General features: G+C 45.2%; 1 pseudogene; it reads right to left on the bottom strand.

Moving 5' to 3' along the window:
• Positions 1-1,942: 1,942 nt before the first annotated feature.
• On the bottom strand, positions 1,943-2,056 carry LOC136318242 (U2 spliceosomal RNA; annotated as a pseudogene).
• Between the last annotated feature and the right edge of the window lie 15,684 nt (positions 2,057-17,740).

The raw sequence follows: 17,740 nt of genomic DNA, 5'->3' as shown, positions 1-17,740 counted from the left end.
GGGTGCTGAGTGCAGAGCTTGGAAGAGGTTTGGGGAGCGTTCACTCTGAGGCGGGAGGACTGGTGTAGAAAGGAGGATTGCCATGGAATGAAAGGCAGCAGAGTCCTCTGTACAGGACGTGGGCCTGAGGAGGTCCAACCCGAAAGGAAACTTTGGGAGGGTGTGGGACAGGACACGACCTCTGCGGCGAGGGAAGTTTTGGGGGTGGGTCTCCCGTCTGTCTGTGGAAAGCTCGAGAGAGCAGAGCGTGCTGAGTCGCAGGTGAGCTTAATGTCCAGTCCTCCAGCTTCTCACGAAGCAGGACGGGCACGAGGACGCTGTCAGGTGTAGCCATGGGTCCGAGAGGATCCTGGCTCACCTCCACCTCAGTTTCCGCGTCGTCCAGCGTTCCTGACACGTGGTAGGAGGAAAGCAGTTTTCTTGTTCAGAGCAGCATGGGAACAGTGACCCAGGTCATGTAGGTGGGAGCTGGACGTATCACCAGGAAGGGTCCGGAGGTCCGACAAAGGGAGCAGACAGGACCTGACTGCATGTAGACCTGGAGGTTTAAGGAAAGAGCCCTTTAAATTCTTAAACCTTTGTTGTCTAGATGCTGGTGGTGGGAGTGGTTCGCATGCATCAAACAAAAAGTGTCTTCGTTGCTACGTTTATGTCTTAATGGGTGTCACTTTGTTAGAGGTGTAGTTTTCTGTGTTTGCAAAGAAAGGGAAAGGCCTGAGAAGACTCTGGGTAGTTGTGATTCAGTCTGTGAAATGAAGGAAGTGACGAGTGGTGTTTGGCTGTAGCGGGCCTGTCAGGTTTGTCCCCTAGAGAGCTGAGGAATGGGTGAGGGATGCAGCACCAGACAGTTTTGGGAGTGTTGTTGGCATTAGTACAGAATTTCTACACTGCTCAAGTAGGTACTATTTTCCCCAACGGCATCTTGTATAAGTGCACAGTATAGTGTTTTTTCTAGCCCTTTACTTTTACCAGAGGTGAGTCGTGAGGGGACACTGTTTTCATTTCCTGGGGTTTATAGGTACAATAACTTGAAGTCCAAGGTGTTGGTGAGGGACGAGATCCTGACTTCTCTATGAAAGAGAAAATAACCCATCTGTTTGAGGCGGTGGGTTTTAGAAAACAGTTGGGATAGGGAAGAACAAGTGGGGGTCCCGCAGGACCCGCATGTTCCCAGTCGCCTCATGCGCATGATCTTGTTGCGCTTCTGTCAGAGACCCTGCCGCGGGCACCGCCTCTGTCCCTGCTTGGCCTGACTTCGTTCTCGTGTAACAGCCCCCTCCTGAGACGCACAGACCACGTAGTGCGTCGTCGGAGTAAGGAGTTCGCATGCTCCCCTCCGGAATGCTCATGTGTGCTGCCATGTAGCAGAATTCTGCTGTAATTCACAGGGTACCATGACGTCATCTCTGCGTGCCCCGAAGTGTCTTCTGTTCTTATAATTCAGGGGATTTAGATCGTGTATCACGAGACTGGCATCACGCCAAGATGGGCCTATTTCCATGGTTCCTAGGACTCTGGGCTTTTGGGAAAGGAAGCTTGTTCTCTGGGGAGAACGACAGCTATGTGAAAGGGCTGTGTCATTTCCAAGGTCATTCCTTTTCACATTTTGTTAGGAAAGAGATGTCTTCTGTCAGGGTTCTCCATTCCCTCCCACTGAGAAGTTTATCTGGGCTCAGTTCTGCTGTTAGTCACTGTGCTTCTCTGGGTCCCTCACTGAGTAGCAAGGCTTCCTAAAAAGTTTTTAAAAAATTTATTTTGGCCTGATCTGTGGGGGTGCAGTGGATAAAGTGTCAACCTGGAAACACTGAGGTTGCCGGTTCAAAACCCTGGTTTGTCTGGTCAAGGCACATATGGGAGTTGATGCTTTCTGCTCCTCCCCCTTTTCTCTTTCTCTCTTTCTCTCTCTCTCTCTCTCCCCCCCTCCTCTCTAAAATGAATAAATAAAAAATATATTTTTAAATTTATTTTAGTGCTCTCTTGTGGACATCTTGAACATAGTACATTTTAAACTGATAAGATACTACACTTGATCTTAGCCAAAAGGCCAAGAAGTGATTGAACATAGCACATTTTAGAGAGGCCGTGTCTTATAGTCTCTTGGCATAAGAATGCAAGTACACCTATGAGCCCTTAAGGTTTTCTATAGGATCACTGTCTGAAAATGCTGTCAGTACATCAATATTCATTCTGTTTGTCTGACCTGTGGTGGCTTAGTGGATAAAGCCTCAATCTGGAATGCTGAGATCTCTGGTTTGAAACCATGTACTGTGTGGTCAAGGCACATACAGGAGTTTAAGTTGATGCTTCCTGCTCCTCCCCCCTTTCTGTCTGTCGGTCTCTCTCTCTTTCTCTTCCTCTTTCTCTCCTCCTTTCTACACTAAATAAATAAATAAATATAAAAAAATTTAATATGTTGATGATCTCCTGTTCTTTGCTGAGAAGAGGATGGTGCTGTGGAGAAACCTAGCTTCTGATTCCTTATCGGAGGCAGGAAGGAGAGTCCAATGAAGATGGAAAGGTACGATATTTTTACTTCACTAGTGATGTGCTAGAGACATGGAAGAAATGTTTCATGGAAGAGAAGAAATGTTTTGGTTCATTATGTTTTCCTTTTTGATTTGATGATGCACACAGTGATGGAGCTGAGAGATTTTGTTACTTGTGTCACTTTCTTCTATCTAACTATCAGTTTGTACATATGTTCTCAAATTGATCTGGTCTATACTTTGATGCATGTCTTAACTTTTCTGCTATCTTCAAAGACTGAGTTGTTGATTCTTTTCGTAGGTTAAATTAATTAGTTATCTGGCTTATTTATGTACCTTTTTTTTCACTCATGGATGCAATGAATCATTTCACTTTTTCTACTTTATTTCTTAATTTATTTATTGATTTTTTTTGGATTTCCAACTTAAATTTTTTTCTATATTACTGTGCTTTTGTGTATATATGCATACAAATAAGTTTATATATTTAGCCATTTGCTTTCATTGGTCTGCCCATTCATTTATTATTATATTGGTCAATATTACTTTTGCTTCCAGTGTGACTGTATCCTTGAAGTTATACAGGTGTCTTCTGCAGTCTTTTGTTTATATTCAAATCTTTCCTCTGCTTAGGGCTTCCTGGGTGTGAAGCTCACCTCTATGCACAAGGCAATTGCTCATTGAATAAGCATGCGTTGCAGCACTCTTCCAATGATTACGGTTTCTGTGTGCAGGTGGAGTTTCTGTGTTCCTATCCCTGTGAGCTTTTGATTTGGTATTCAATATTTGCACCTTGCCATGAAGGGTTCCATGTCATTGTGTGTCTCTCCATTTCCTATGTTTGCCCGTTTTTGGCCGGGATGTGTCTGGTCAAAGAACTTTGGGTCTTAGGTACCTGGTGTGATTATGTCCTTGTTGATATACATGGTTTCTGTTGAGTGTCTGCTGTCTGGTTTACTGGGCACAGTTGTTTCTCTCACAATTCCTATGTGTAGTGCAGGGACCCAGAGCTTTTGTCATAGGATCCTTAGTGTGTCAAGGTAGAATCCATTTTCTTAGTCTGATGTATGTTGGCCTGCATTGTGTACTTTGGAAAGCTCTTCTCCATTACGTTTACTGGTAAAGAGAGCAGAAATTTTTTTTTTGCTGCCCTCCAGTGGAGAAGTTTGGGATACCCCGTCTGTCTAGAAACCTGTCCAGAAATTCCAGATTAGTTCTGTGCCAGTGTTCTTACAAAGGCTATAGTTACCACCATTAGTTCTAGAAGGTGTTAGGTCACAGATGTTGAAGGATATTTGAAAAAGTTATTGAAAGAATTATAGGCAGTGTTCATTTCTAATTGTCCTGGGATGGATATATGGCAACTTGTTTTTGCTGGTTTTCCTTAAGTGTGTGCCTTTAATTTTTATTATTTTTTTTGGTTTCATATGAACATTGTTTTCTTATGTGTCTGTGAAAGGGATGCTCCATGTATATGTTGATGTAGATTGTGTCTTTACTTCTTTTCTATTTGTAGTTCTTCTCAAGGGCAGGAATTATAGAAGGTCATAGATCAAATTGAATTGTCTGTGTTCTTTGCCTTTGGGAAGTTGGTGGTCTCCTTGAACATATTGTCAGATGTTGGATATGTGATGATTTTCTGTTTTTTTTTTCCAGAGTCCTTCTCCATCTGTCAGAATGTCTGTGTGGGATGTCAGCCAGCCATTGAGGTCAACCGCCTCTGTCTTACATGGGAGTCGTTGTTGTGCGTGTACAGTTGATGGCTTTGGGAAGTGTGACTTTTGACTCTCCAATGTTTAGTGTAGTGGAGATGTGGATGATTCACTGAAAACAGTCCAGGCTGGTGCAGTTCCTAAAATAGCATTCTGAAAAAGTATTTTCAGTGACTACCTCATGCTCCTCTGTCTCTTCACTCTCAAACCAATAAAATATTTTGAAAAAACACTTCTTCATTTCTGTGCTGTATCATTTTCTTGTGTCATTAACTGTAACACTTGCTTTTTCTCTCAGGTAAGAGAGTAGGGGAGAGAGGAGACACAGGGCTGGGGCTGGGGATGGGGTTAGGGTTAGGGCTAGGGCTAGGGCTAGGGCTAGGGCTAGGGCTAGGGCTAGGGCTAGGGCTAGGGTTAGGGTTAGGGCTAGGGCTAGGGCTAGGGCTAGGGCTAGGGCTAGGGTTAGGGCTAGGGCTAGGGCTAGGGTTACGTTGAGGGCTATGGTTAGGGTTAGGGCTAGGGCTAGGGCTAGGGTTAGGTTTAGGGTTTGGGTTCATTTTGGGTTCGGGCTAGGGTTAGGTATTGGGTTAAATTTTGGTTTCGGATGAGGGTGAGGGTTAAAAGGGTTAGGGTGAGGTTGAGTTTGACGGACAGGAGTGTTAGCCTTAGGGTTAGTGTTAAGTTAGGTTAAGGTTTAGGGTTAGGGTTAGGGTTATGAAAACTTGATGCTTCTCATCTCTTCCAGCCTGTTTGTTCCTCTACCTTTCTCAAAAATAATAAAAGATGGAAATGTTCACCATGAAGTCATGTCAAACCATTATATTTTGATTTTTTTCTATCACTTTTTTCATTATATCCTCAAATTTACTTTCTGTTCCTTGGTGTTTGCTGAAGTCTGAGATACTACAGCATTTTGTTCAATGCCTGCATATTTGGTGAAACGAACAGAGACCTCTAGTCTCAGTTTCACAAAAATCTTTTTCGTATTCCTGCTAAAAGAACTTGTCAACAAACCACCAAATCTTTATCCCAGTCTCCAGAGACTCCTCTCTGGTTTTTGGCAGTTGCCACAGAAGAAAGGCCCCATCTCATACCTTCACTCCTGGCTGCATCTAGTCCCTGGCTACTCCAAGTACAGTTCCTTAGTCTCTAGCAAAGGGAATGTTGTAGTATCCCAGACTTACAGAATGAGAATATGAATTTAGCAAAATCCCAGGTTATTTATATACACTGAATGTTGACAAGTCCCTATTTTTAATTATTTATATCTGAGAATATGTATATGTTGAAATTCTACCAGTTATTAAATTTAACTCCTCATATTGAAAAGCCAAAATCCACTAAATGCTTTTTGTCAGCTGTTTTAACTCATCCGTGACTTTTTAAATTATTAGTGACAATCAGGACCCATAGTTTTGATCTCCCATAATTCCAAACTTCTCCTGCCACCAGTAAAATTTTTAAATTATGTAGAAAGTCTGATTCCAAAAGGTGGCATTTTTCGGGTGCTGTTACAAAGGAGTAACAGGAAATATGATGCATACCGTACTATATATTTTATACACTAGGCTAGGCCCTAGTATATGAGAGATAACCTAAAGGTTTGTGAAAGGAGGAAGTCTAAAAAGACCCATGACAACACAGTGGGTCTTGACGAGCACACACCGCAGAAACCTCAATCCAGGATTGGAGGTCCAGCAGACAATTGAGTAAGATCCCAACCAATGGGCTGAACACCTCCGCACCCTTTGCAGGCTATAACTAAGTGAACTGCTTCATACTTATGCATTTATTTCCTCATTTGTAAAGCAGGGTTATTATTTGAGAGTTAGATGAGATGCTACATGTTAAGCACTTAGCATAGTGCCTGGCACAAAATAAAGGCTTGACATAAGTCAAAAACCATGGCAGAAACACGTGTTCTCTGTAGGCCTCAGTTTTCTCATTCATTCTATAAATATTACTAAGCAACTTCAATCTGCTAAGCTCCATGATAGGCACTGGGGATCCAGTGATAGTTAAAACTTGGTCCCTTTTGCTTATAAGCATCAAGTCAAGTGGAGAAGCCAAATAATGACTGGGTGCTACAAGAGAGAAAATCGTCCAGAGTAGCACAGTGAGATTAAAAACTCTGGAGACCCCAGATGCTCTATGGCTAAATCAACCTGTTCGTAATTTATTTATTATTATTTTTTTCCCAAAGTTAGAATCGGGAAGGCAGACTCAACATATAATTCCGACCAGGATCCACCAAACATACCCACCAGGGGGCAATGCTCTTCCCATCTGGGGCATTGCTCTGTTGCAACAGGAGACATTCTAGTGCCTGAGGCAGAGGCCATGGTGCCCTCATCAGGGACTATGGCCAACTTTGCTCCAATGGAGCTTTGGGAGCAGGAGAGAAAGAGAGAGATAGAGAGGAAGGGGTGGGTAAAGGATGAAGAAGGAAAGGGGTGCCTCTATCTGTGTGTCCTAGCTGATAATTGAACCCAGGACTTCCACACACTGGGCCAATGCTCTATCACTGAGCCAAAAAGCCAAGGCCACCACCTGTTTGTAATTTAATGTGAAAACAGCAATGGAGAAATAGTAGGATGCAGAGATGAAAATAGCATCTTTCTGAATTTTCTGATGACAACATTTTAGATAACTGAGGCTGTTTCTCCTGTTTTTTTATGTGTTTAAGCCTTAATAATTGCATAAAAGCTGTTTCACATGACCAAGTCAAAGAAAACTCGGGTCTAGAAGAGCTAAACGGCATCCACTCTTGCTTCAGTGTGTCCAAGCTTTGGAAGGAAGATGAAGAAATAAAGCGAATACTGGGAAGACAGCTGTGAAGCAGAAATCCAGAAGGTTGTATAGGCAGACCTCATTCTATTGTGTGTAGCACATTGTGCTTCATAGAAGTTGCCCTATATTTTTTTCTTTCTTTTAAAACTGAAAGCAATACTCCTCCACTAGTAAATTTTGATTACAGCTCAGTCTATTGCATGGTTGGTCTGGAACCAAACCAGCAAACTATCCAAGGTTTGCTTGCCTCTGATAATTTCTAAGGTCTGAGGCTATATATATTTACACTTGTTCATTCACTCATTCAAACTAACCACATCACATCATTTGGAAAGATCAGAAAGTTATCTTCCTTTTTTAAATTTTTTTATTTATTTACTTTTTAAGATTTTATTCTTTTTTCTTAGGGAGAGAGGGGAGAGAGAGAGAGGGATAAATAGAGAGAGAACAGGGGGAGGAGCAGGAAGCATCAACTCCCATATGTGCCTTGACCAGGCAAGCCCAGGGTTTTGAACCGGCGACCTCAGCATTCCAGGTCGACGCTTTATCCACTGCGCCACCACAGGTCAGGCCTTATCTTCCTTTCTGAGGCATAAAGGAGATCTCAACCCCCAAATAATTCCACTATCACCATCACAACTCACTTTTCTGTGCACTCAGCACCCACTAGGGCCTGAAGTTTCAATCACAACAGCCAAAAAGCTTGGCAACCTTCGCAGGAGCCCTTTCCTCCTACTAGATTAACTTCTATACATCACTCAAAGCCCACTTTTAAGCTCTGCCTCTCTGAAGTCATCCCTGTGCCTGTAGGAGGGGCTGTACCCCCCCCAAATGCCTTCTTTAGATATTCTTCTATTCTGTGAATGTTTCCCATTTAAACTGTCAGTTCCCTTAAGAGTCTGTGGGTTTTGCATCCCCAGCATTCAGCGCGGGGTCCTACAAAGGGTAGGCTGAACAGCACCATTTTCACAGATGACAAAAAGCAAGCATTCTCCAGATGGACTGAGGAGCTCAGGAACAAACAGGTCTCCGTGGTTGTGCAGACCCAGAGCTGGATCCATTGTTCTTTGCATTTAGCGCCCCTGGAACCTGCACCAACTCAGCTGAAAAAGTAGAGAGCTGAGGCTGAGTTTTCTCCAAGGTTCAGGAAATGATGGCGAGAAACCAGATTACACCGGCGTGGCCTCAGGGGCGCCTCTTGGACAAGACAGCTTAAAGGTGGGTGGAAAGACCAGCAGCACCCAACAGAGGAGCAGTGCACGTGTACAAACACACACACACACACACACACACACACACACACACACACACACGATCTCGCAGAAATGCAGACAAAGGCAGTGCCAGGACAGGCAGCAACAAACCCTCCTGAAACCCAGGAGTGGCAAGAAGCTCAACAGAAAAAACTGGCCATCTTTGCAGTCACATGACCGCTGAGGCGCTGGGCCATTTCCGCCCTTTAGACCCCAAACCCAGCCGGCACAGGGAGGTCCAAGGAGCACCCGCAGAGCCCAGGCAGCAGCGCTGGCAGCCCCCATGACAGCTACCAGGCGGTGACGGTGTGGGGCAGGAAGATGTTGGGGGCACAAAGAGACAGGGAACAGGGCGGAGCAATGACATAAAGCTTGGAGAACAGGGAGGAGCGGAAGGAGCAGGGCAGGGCAGCGCGAGGACAACACAAGGTGGGGCAGATGGCGAGGGGTGATTAAGGCCCGAAAAAAGATAATGAGGTGTCGGGAGAAGCGGGGATGGTATGGGGCGGGGGCAGGGCAGGAAGGGGCAGCATGGCACGTGGACACAGGGTAAATGAAAGGGAATAGGGATTGGAAAGGAAGCTGAGGGTTTCTTACTGCAGACTTTCTGCGATATGCAGCTAGGAGCAAGGAGGGGATAAACAGCGAGGGGTGGGGAAAGTGCAGGGCGGAGCAGATACCTCCGTATGTTAGAAAGAAGTGTTCAGAAAAAAGCCTGCTCGTGCCCTTTTTGTGAAAGAAAATTTTGTTCATGTCTAATGGTCGTTGTGATAAAAAAAAAAAAACCCAGCATTTGTCACCTCAGTGAAATTTGAGTTCAGAAAGAGGGAATCCTTGATTAGAAAAGAGATATTATTTAAAAAAAAAACCATGCCCTGGCCGGTTGGCTCAGCGGTAGAGCGTCAGCCTAGCGTGCGGAAGACCCGGGTTCGATTTCCAGCCAGGACACATAGGAGAAGCACCCATTTGCTTCTCCACCCCTCCGCCGCGCCTTCCTCTCTGTCTCTCTCTTCCCCTCCCGCAGCCAAGGCTCCATTGGAGCAAAGATGGCCCAGGCGCTGGGGATGGCTCTGTGGCCTCTGTCCCAGGCGCTAGAGTGGCTCTGGTCACAACATGGCGACGCCCAGGATGGGCAGAGCGTCGCCCCATGGTGGGCATGCCGGGTGGATCCCAGTCGGGCGCATGCGGGAGTCTGTCTGACTGTCTCTCCCTGTTTCCAGCTTCAGAAAAATGAAAAAAAACAAAAACAAACAAACAAAAAAATACAAAAAAGTCCTGACTTGTGGTGGCGCAGTGGATAAAGTGTCACATGTGAACACTAAGTTCGCCGGTTCAGAACCCTGAACTTGTCTGGTCAAGGCATATATGGGAGTTGATGCTTCCTGCTCCTCTTTCCTCTCTCACTCTCTTTCTCTCTCTCTCTCACTTTCCCTCCCTCCTTTCTAAAATGAAAAAAAATCCAAAAAAACAAAAATAAAAAACCACAAAAAATTACGTGTCATGGATTTGGATGTGAAGTGTCTGCCGGCACACTGTCTGTGAGGGTGCACAGTGTGCACATGAAGATATAAATTTGTCATGTCGCAGGAGGTGCCCATTGGTGTTCTTAAAATCGAGTCTTAGTCTGAGTTGTGTGACATAGCTCTGTGGGAACAAGGATGAGAGTTTACTAGATTTTGAATAAACTTTATATGTAAATGGGGGCTCTAAATCTTCTGTTACGAAGTTATGGAATTTTCAGGTAGATCGTTCACTTTTGTTTGGGGGGAATGGCGCTATTTCGAGGAATCTTCAGTCATAGGCCTACAGGGGATGCGTTCCCACTGGTCTGAGTGGGGCCCACGATTCAAGCCAGCGTCGTAGATGTGTCATGGAAATTTTATGGTGAATCTTGGCTGTTTAAAGGTTGTTTCTGTGGGAAGAAAGAAGCAAGGAAGGGTTTCAGTTGGGGAGGTTTCGGGGGAGTTTGTGAGGGCCACCGTGGCTGAGTGGGGAAGTCACAAGGAAGGGAGCTGGGAGACTGGTTCAGGAGATATCCTGGAGTATGGTGCTCACTGCTGTTCTGTGTGTGGGTCCTGTGGGAAGGGAGAGGGTGCAAAAGGGTAGGCGGGGAGGGAGGAAAGGAGAGGCATCTGCAAGGTCTGTGAATGTTCCCGGGAGGGTAGGAGCAGTGTGTGGCAATAAGGAGGGTTATGAAGGGTCTGGGTCATGGGGCGGCACCTAGGGTGGAGTCTCATAGAATATTGAAGTAGGATGGCCCAGGGAAAATCTATTCTCACCTTGTTTCTCCAGTGTGTGTGTCAAGACAGTATCCTCAGTTTGCTGCCCGTGGCCATAACCGCATAGTGACTCTTTGAAGGTTTGCTGTTGATGTATTTGCAGTGCAGTGCTAACTCCATGCTTCTCCTGCAGCCATGGCTCAATTGGAGCGAGTTTTCCCCAGTTACTGTGGGTGGCTCCATGGTGTCCACCTCAGGCGCCAAAAAGAGCTTGTTTGCTAAGCAACAGAGCAACGCCCCAGATGGTCAGAACATAGGTTCCTAGTGGGCTTGCCACGTGGATCCCGTATACGGAAGTTGGTCTCTCTGCCTCCATTCCTATCACTAAATAAAAGAAAAAGAAAGAAAGAAACAGCAGAGTGCCTTTGGCAGTTAGCTCAGGTGGTTAGAAACATTCACTGGAAACACCAAGGTTGTGGATTTGATCCCCAAACAGGACATAACCAATGAGTCCATGGCTGAGTGGAACAACAAATGAATGTTTTCCTTCACACCCCTTTCTCTCTCCTTTCTTCTCTCTGTGTCTTTATAAATCAATAAAAATTAAACCCTGGCCAGATAGCTTCGTTGGTTAGAGCATCGTCCTGGACCACGGGGGTTGTCGGTTTGATTACTTGTTTATGGCACATACAGGAACATCTCGATGTTTCTGTCTCTCTCTGCCTCTCTCTCAAAAACAACAACAAGTACAGTGGGGGGGGGGATAATTATACACCAAAGACCGTAGCCAGTTTCCTACTCTAAAACTCAGGGATTAAAAAAAGTTAGGTATTGCCCTATCTTCTCAGAAAGAAATCAGTCCATGAGGTATCTCAGTGTAGAAATCTCAGCTGATGGGACACAGGAGCTGGTCCTACCCACCCTGCCCTGCAGCCAACTATGTGCTGGTCTGGGGGCTGGTCTGGTGGCAAGAGCTGGCTTGAGGGTAAAGAATTCATGCCAGGCACTGCCTTTATCTCAGAGGAGTCACAGGCCTGTGCAGGAGATACAGGGTGTCCCAACAAGTGCTGGGAGAAAAAGGTGTAGTAGGAGAGGGTGGACCTTTGTTGTTCCAGACCGGCCGCTAAGGGGAGGCAGCCTGTGGCATCCTGATTTTATACATTCTTAACTGCAGAGGGCGAACGGAGCCACTTGAAGCCTTGTGAAGGCCACTCAGGCCAGAGGCCAGGTGAGATCTCTTAGGCAATGAGGGAAAGGGGAAGGGTGGAGCCGCGGAGAAGGAGCTGGTCAGGTAGGGCAGGCTGAGTGCCATCGCTGAAGACAAAACCTATGAAGGAGGTTGGGCCTGGCAGATTAGGTCGGGGTCATAGCAGCCAGCCTGATAGGGCAGGTTGAAGTAGATCACTGGTTGCTAGGCCTTGCAAAGCGTGGCTTTGCGGGGATTAGATTTACTGTTAGTGTTAGGGTTATGGTGAGGTTTGGGGTGAGGGTGAGTGTGAGGGTGAGGGTGAGTGTGAGGGTGAGGGTGAGGTTTAGGAGGGTTATGAGGGTGAATGTGAGGGTTACAAGGGTTAGGGTAAAGGTGAGGGTGAGGGTGAGTTTGAGAGTGATGTTTAGGGTTAAGGTTAGTGTTATGGTAGGGTTAGGTTTAGGGTTAGGGTTATAAAGAATTGATGCTTCTCATCTCTCCCAGCCTGATTACCTCTCTTTTTCTCATAAAAAGGGGTGAGGGAATATTCACCCAAAAGTCATGTCAAACCATTATATTTTGATTTTTTCTATCACTTTTTTTATTATCTCCTCAAATTTACTTTCTGCTCCGTGGTGTTTGCTGCAGTCTGAGGTGCTACAGCATTTTGTTCAGTGCCTGCATATTTGGTGAGGCAAATAGAGACCTCTAGTCTCAGTTTCACAAAAAATCCTTTATTTTTTCTACTAAAAGAACTGGTCAACAAACACCCACCCCAAAATCCCAGTCCCCAGAGACTCCTCTCTGGTTCCTTGGCAGTTGCCATAGAAAAAATGGCCACAACATACACCTCCACTCCTGGCTGCATCTAGTCCCAGGCTACTCCATGTATGGTTTCTTAATCTCTAGCAAAGGGAGTGTTGTAGTATCCAAGACTTACAGAAAGAGAATCTGCATTTTAGCAAAATCCCAGGTTACTTATATGCACTAAATGTTGACAAGTCCCTATTTTTTAATTATTTATATCTGAGAATATGGATATGTAGAAATTCTACCAGTTACTGAATTTAACTCCTCATACTGAAAATCCAAAATCCACTAAATGCTTTTTGTCAGCTGTTTTAACTAATCAGTGATTTTTTAAGTTATTAGTGAAAATCAGGCCACATAGATTTGATCTCCCATAATCCCAAACTTCCCCTGCCACCAGTAAAATTTTTAAATGATATCGAAATTCTGATACCAAAGGGTGGTAGTTTTCAGGGTGCTGTTACATGAGAGTAACAGGAAATATAATGCACACTGTATATATATTTTATACACTAGTCTAGGCCACAGTATATCAGAGATAACCATAAAGATTGTGAAAGGAGGGAGTCTGGGGAGACCCAGGACAACACAGTGGATCTTGATGAGCGCACACCCCAGAAACTTCAATCCAGGATTTGAGGTCCAGCATACAGTTGAGTAAGGTCCCATCCGATGGCTGGACACCTCGGCACTCTTTGAAGGCTCTATGACTAAGTAAACTACGTCATACTTATGCATTTATTTCCTCATTTGAAAAGCCTAGTTACTATATGAGAGTTAAAGGAGATGCTACATGTTAAACACTTAGCATAGTGCCTGGCACAAAATAAAGGCTTGACATAAGTTAAAAACCATGCCGGAAACAAGTGTTCATTGTAGGCCTCGGTTTCCTCATTCATTATATAAATATTACTAAGCACCTACTATCTGCTAAGCTCCATGTTAGGCACTGGGGATCCAGTGATAGTTAAAATACAGTCCCTTTCACTTAAAAGCAACAAGTCAGGTGGAGAAGCCAAGTAATGACTAGGTGCTACAACAGAGAAAAACATCTAGAGCAGCACAGTGAAATGAGAAACTCTGGAGACCCCAGATGCTCTATGACTAATACCACCTGTTCCTAATTCATTTATTTTTTTTTTTCCCCAAAGTTAGAAGCAGGAAGGCAGTCAGACTCCACACATGCACCCAACTGGGATCCACCCAACATGCTCACCAGGTGGCAATGCTTTGCCCATCTGGAGCGTTGCTCTGTTGCAAAAGGAGTCATTCTAGCACATGAGGCAGAAGTTATGGAGCCCTCCTCAGCGCCCAGGCCAACGTTGCTCCAATGGAGATTTGGCTGCAGGAGGGGAAGACAGAGATAGAGAGGAAGGAGAGGGGAAAGTTAGAACAAGCAGATAGGTGTCTCTTCTGTGTTTTCTACCTGGGAATTGAACCCAAGACTTCCACACACTGGGCCAATGCTCTACTGCTGACCCAATCAGCCAAGGCCACCACCTGTTTTTAATTTAAAGTGAAAACAGCAATGGTAAAAATAGTAGGAAACAGAGATGAAAATAGCATCTTCCTGAATTTTCTGATGACAACATTCTAGATAATTGAGGCTGTTTCTCCTGTTTTTGTGTTTAAGCCTTAATGATTCCATAAAAGCTGGTTCACACGACCAAGTCAAAGAAAACTCGGGTCTAGAAGAGCTAAACGGCATCCACTCTTCCTTCAGTGTGTCCAAGCTTTGGAAGGAAGACTCAGAAATAAAGGGAATACAGGGAAGACAGCTGTGAAGCAGAAAACCAGAAGGTTGTATAGGCAGACCTCATTCTATTGTGTGTAGCTTCATTGTGCTTCATAGATGTTGCCCTATTTTTTTCTTTCTTTTAAAACTGAAGGCAAAAACCCTCCACTACTAAATTTTTATTACAGCTCACTCTATTGCATGGTTGGTCTGGAACCAAATCAGCAAACTATCTAAGATTTGCCTCTGATTATTTCTCAGTTTTGGGGCTATATATCCTTACACCTGTTCATTCAGTCATTCAATGTAACCACATCACATCATTTGGAAAGATCAGAAAATTATCTTCCTTTCTGAGGCATAAGGGAGATCTCAACCCCCAAATAATTTCACTATCACCATCACATGTCGCTTTTTTGTGCACTCAGCACCCGCTATGGCCTAAAGTTCCAATCACTACAACCACAAAAACTTGGCAACATTCGCAGGAGTCCTTTTCTCCTACTTAATGAACTCCTATACATCACTCAAAGCCACCTTTATGCTCTGCCTCTCTGAAGTCTTCCCTGTGCCTGTAGGAGCTGCTGTACTCCATCAAAATTCCTTCTTTAGATATTCTTCTATTCTGTTAATGTTCCCCATTTAAACTGTCAGTTCCCTTAAGATTCTGCGGGTTTTGAATCCTCAGCACTCAGCGTGAGGTCTTGCACAGAGTAGGTGGAACAGCGTTTTCAGAGATGACAAAAAGCAAGCCCCATCCAGATGGACTGAAGAGCTCAGGAACAAACAGCTCTCCCGGTTGTTCGGACCCGGAGCTGGATCCATCGTTCTTTGCATCCAGCGGCCCTGGAACCTGCACCAACTCGGCTGGGAAAGCGGTGAGTGGAGGCTGAGTTTTCCCTAAAGTTCGGGAAAAGATGGCAAAAATCCAGATTCCGCCGGCGGGGCCTCAGGGGCGCCTCTGGGCCAAGACAGCCTGTAGGTGGTTGGAAAGACCAGCAGCACCCAACAAAGGAGCAGTGCACGTGTGCAAACACGCAAACACACACACACACACACACACACACACACACACACACACACTCTCTCTCTCTCTCTCTCTCTCTCGCAGAAACGCACACGGAGACTGCGACAGGACAGGCAGCGACAGACCCTACCCAAGCCCAAGAGAGGCGCGCGGCTCAACAGGGAAAACTGGCCATCTTTGCAGTCACATGACCGCTGAGGCACTGGGTCCTCTCAGCCCTTTAGTCTCTGCCTCGGCCGCCCGCACTGGGAGGGCCGATGAGCACCCTCAGGCAGAGCCCATGCGGAGGCTTCCGGAGCCGCCATGACAGCTTCCGGGCGGGGCCGGTGCCGGGCGCTCACAGGGCGGGGGTACAAAGAAGCGCGGGGTGGGGCTGAGCGAATGAAGCAGAGCGTAGTGGACAGGGCGGAGCGGAAGGAGCGGGGCAGGACGGCACGAGGACGACAAGTGTTTAGCAGACGGTGAGGAGTGATTATGGCGCGCGGGGGGGGGGATAATGAGGCGCTGGGAGAGCGGGGATGGCGTGGGGCGGTGTCGGCGTGGGGCGGGGTTAGGTCTGGACCGGGCGGCGAGGCGCGCGTACACAAGGTGAAGGAGAGGGAATAGGGATTGGAGAGGGAGCCGAGGGCTTCCTATGGCAGACTTTCTGCGATGTGCAGCGGAGCACAAGGAGGGGCAAGAACAGCGAGGGGCATGGCGCGGGGCGGGGGCAGCGCAGGGCAGAGTATATCTGCTCCGCATGTTAGAAAGAAGTATTCAGAATAGACCCTACTCGTGCCCTTTCTGTGAAAGGAAATTTTGTTCATGTCTCATGGTCGTTGTGATGGAAGAAACAGCATTTGTCACCTCAGTGGAATTTGAGTTTAGAAAGAGGGAATCCTTGATTGGGAAAGAGATATTATTAAAAAAAACACACACACAAAAATGGCCTGACCTGTGGTGGCACAGTAGATAAAGCATTGACGTGGGAACACTGAGGTCGCCGGTTCAGAACCCTGCATTTGTCTGGTCAAGGCATATATGGGAGTTGACGCTTCCAGCTCCTCTTCTCTATGTCTCTCTCTCTCTTTTTCTCTCCCTCCCTCCCTCCTCTCTAAAATGAAAAAAAAAAAAACACCAAAAAACAAAAATAAAAAAAGTAATATTTCCTCCTAGTTTTTCCTTTACATGAACGCATTTACATAGTTTTTATTTCTGCTTTTTGCATTGTACTATGTCGTAAGTATTTTTATGGTACTATGCAGCCCAGTATTATCTTTAATGACCACACATATCCCATTGAGTCCTCTCTGATGACTTTTACTTTCTCATTCTGTGTGTGGAGCTAAATTGTTTCTGATTTTTCATAGGCTGATTATGTCTTTAGCAGTTTTTTTTTCTGTAAATATTTCCTGAGGAAAAATGTTGAGGTCTCAGGTCATGAGTCAAAGGACATGAGTATTTCATGGATTTTAATACACATTGCTAAGTTGGATTATCAAATTACTGTTTCTGTTTAAGGTTTTATTTTAACCTAAATAACCAATGAAACATCTTCTATAAGAAGTCATATAACAAAGACAGTGAAAGGACTTTGTGTAGTTAAAAACAAACAAACACAAAATCTCATAGAGGTGGAGAACAGCACAGTCGTCACCAGAGGGGAGGGGCTTGAGGCAGTGTAGGGTAAAGGGGCTCAAATGCATGGTGACAGAAGGAGAGTGACTGGGTGGTGGGCACATGATGCACTATACTAATCATGTATCATAGACATGTACACTTGAAACCTGTATGATCTTAACCAAGTTACCCTAATACAGTTAATTAAAAATAAAATAAAATGTTTTGAAAATTTTCTTAACAACGTCATTAATATTCTATTGTACCTGACCAGGCGGTGGCGCAGTGGATAGAGTGTTGGACTGGGATGCGGAGGACGCCAGTTTGCGCACAGGCTCATCTGGTTTGAGCAAAAGCTTATCAGCTTCAACCTAAGGTCACTGGCTCAATCAAGGGGTTACTCAGTCTGCTGAAGGACCGCGGTCAAGGCACAAATGAGAAAGCAATCAATGAACAACTAAGGTGTCGCAATGAGCAATGAAAAACTAATGATTGATGCTTCTCATCTCTCCGTTCCTGTCTCTCTGTCCCTGCCTATCCCTCTCTCTGACTCCTTCTGTCTCTGTAAAAAATAAAAAGCCTGACCTGTGGTGGCACAGTGGATAAAGCATCGACCTGGAGGTCGCCGGTTCAAAACCCTGGGCTTGCCTGGTCAAGGCACATATGGGAGTTGATGCTTCCAGCTCCTCCCCCCTGTCTCTGTCTCCTCTCTGTCTCTCTCCCTCTCTCTCCTCTCTAAAATGAATAAATAAATAAAAATTTTAAAAAATTAAAATATAAAAAGAAAAAATAATACTATTCTATTGTAAATTTCTGATACTCAACCTACAGAATTAAAGGTTAATAGAACTGAACTGAATTGATCCCTTATAAGCTTTTTTTATTATGTTTTCATAAGAGCATCTTAGAGACACATGACT

Source organism: Saccopteryx bilineata, unplaced genomic scaffold (genome assembly GCF_036850765.1).
Source record: "Saccopteryx bilineata isolate mSacBil1 unplaced genomic scaffold, mSacBil1_pri_phased_curated manual_scaffold_19, whole genome shotgun sequence".
Classification (NCBI taxonomy): Eukaryota; Metazoa; Chordata; class Mammalia; order Chiroptera; family Emballonuridae; genus Saccopteryx; species Saccopteryx bilineata.
The sequence above is the reverse complement of the archived record's forward strand: the minus strand, read 5'-3'. Positions and strand labels throughout refer to the sequence as shown.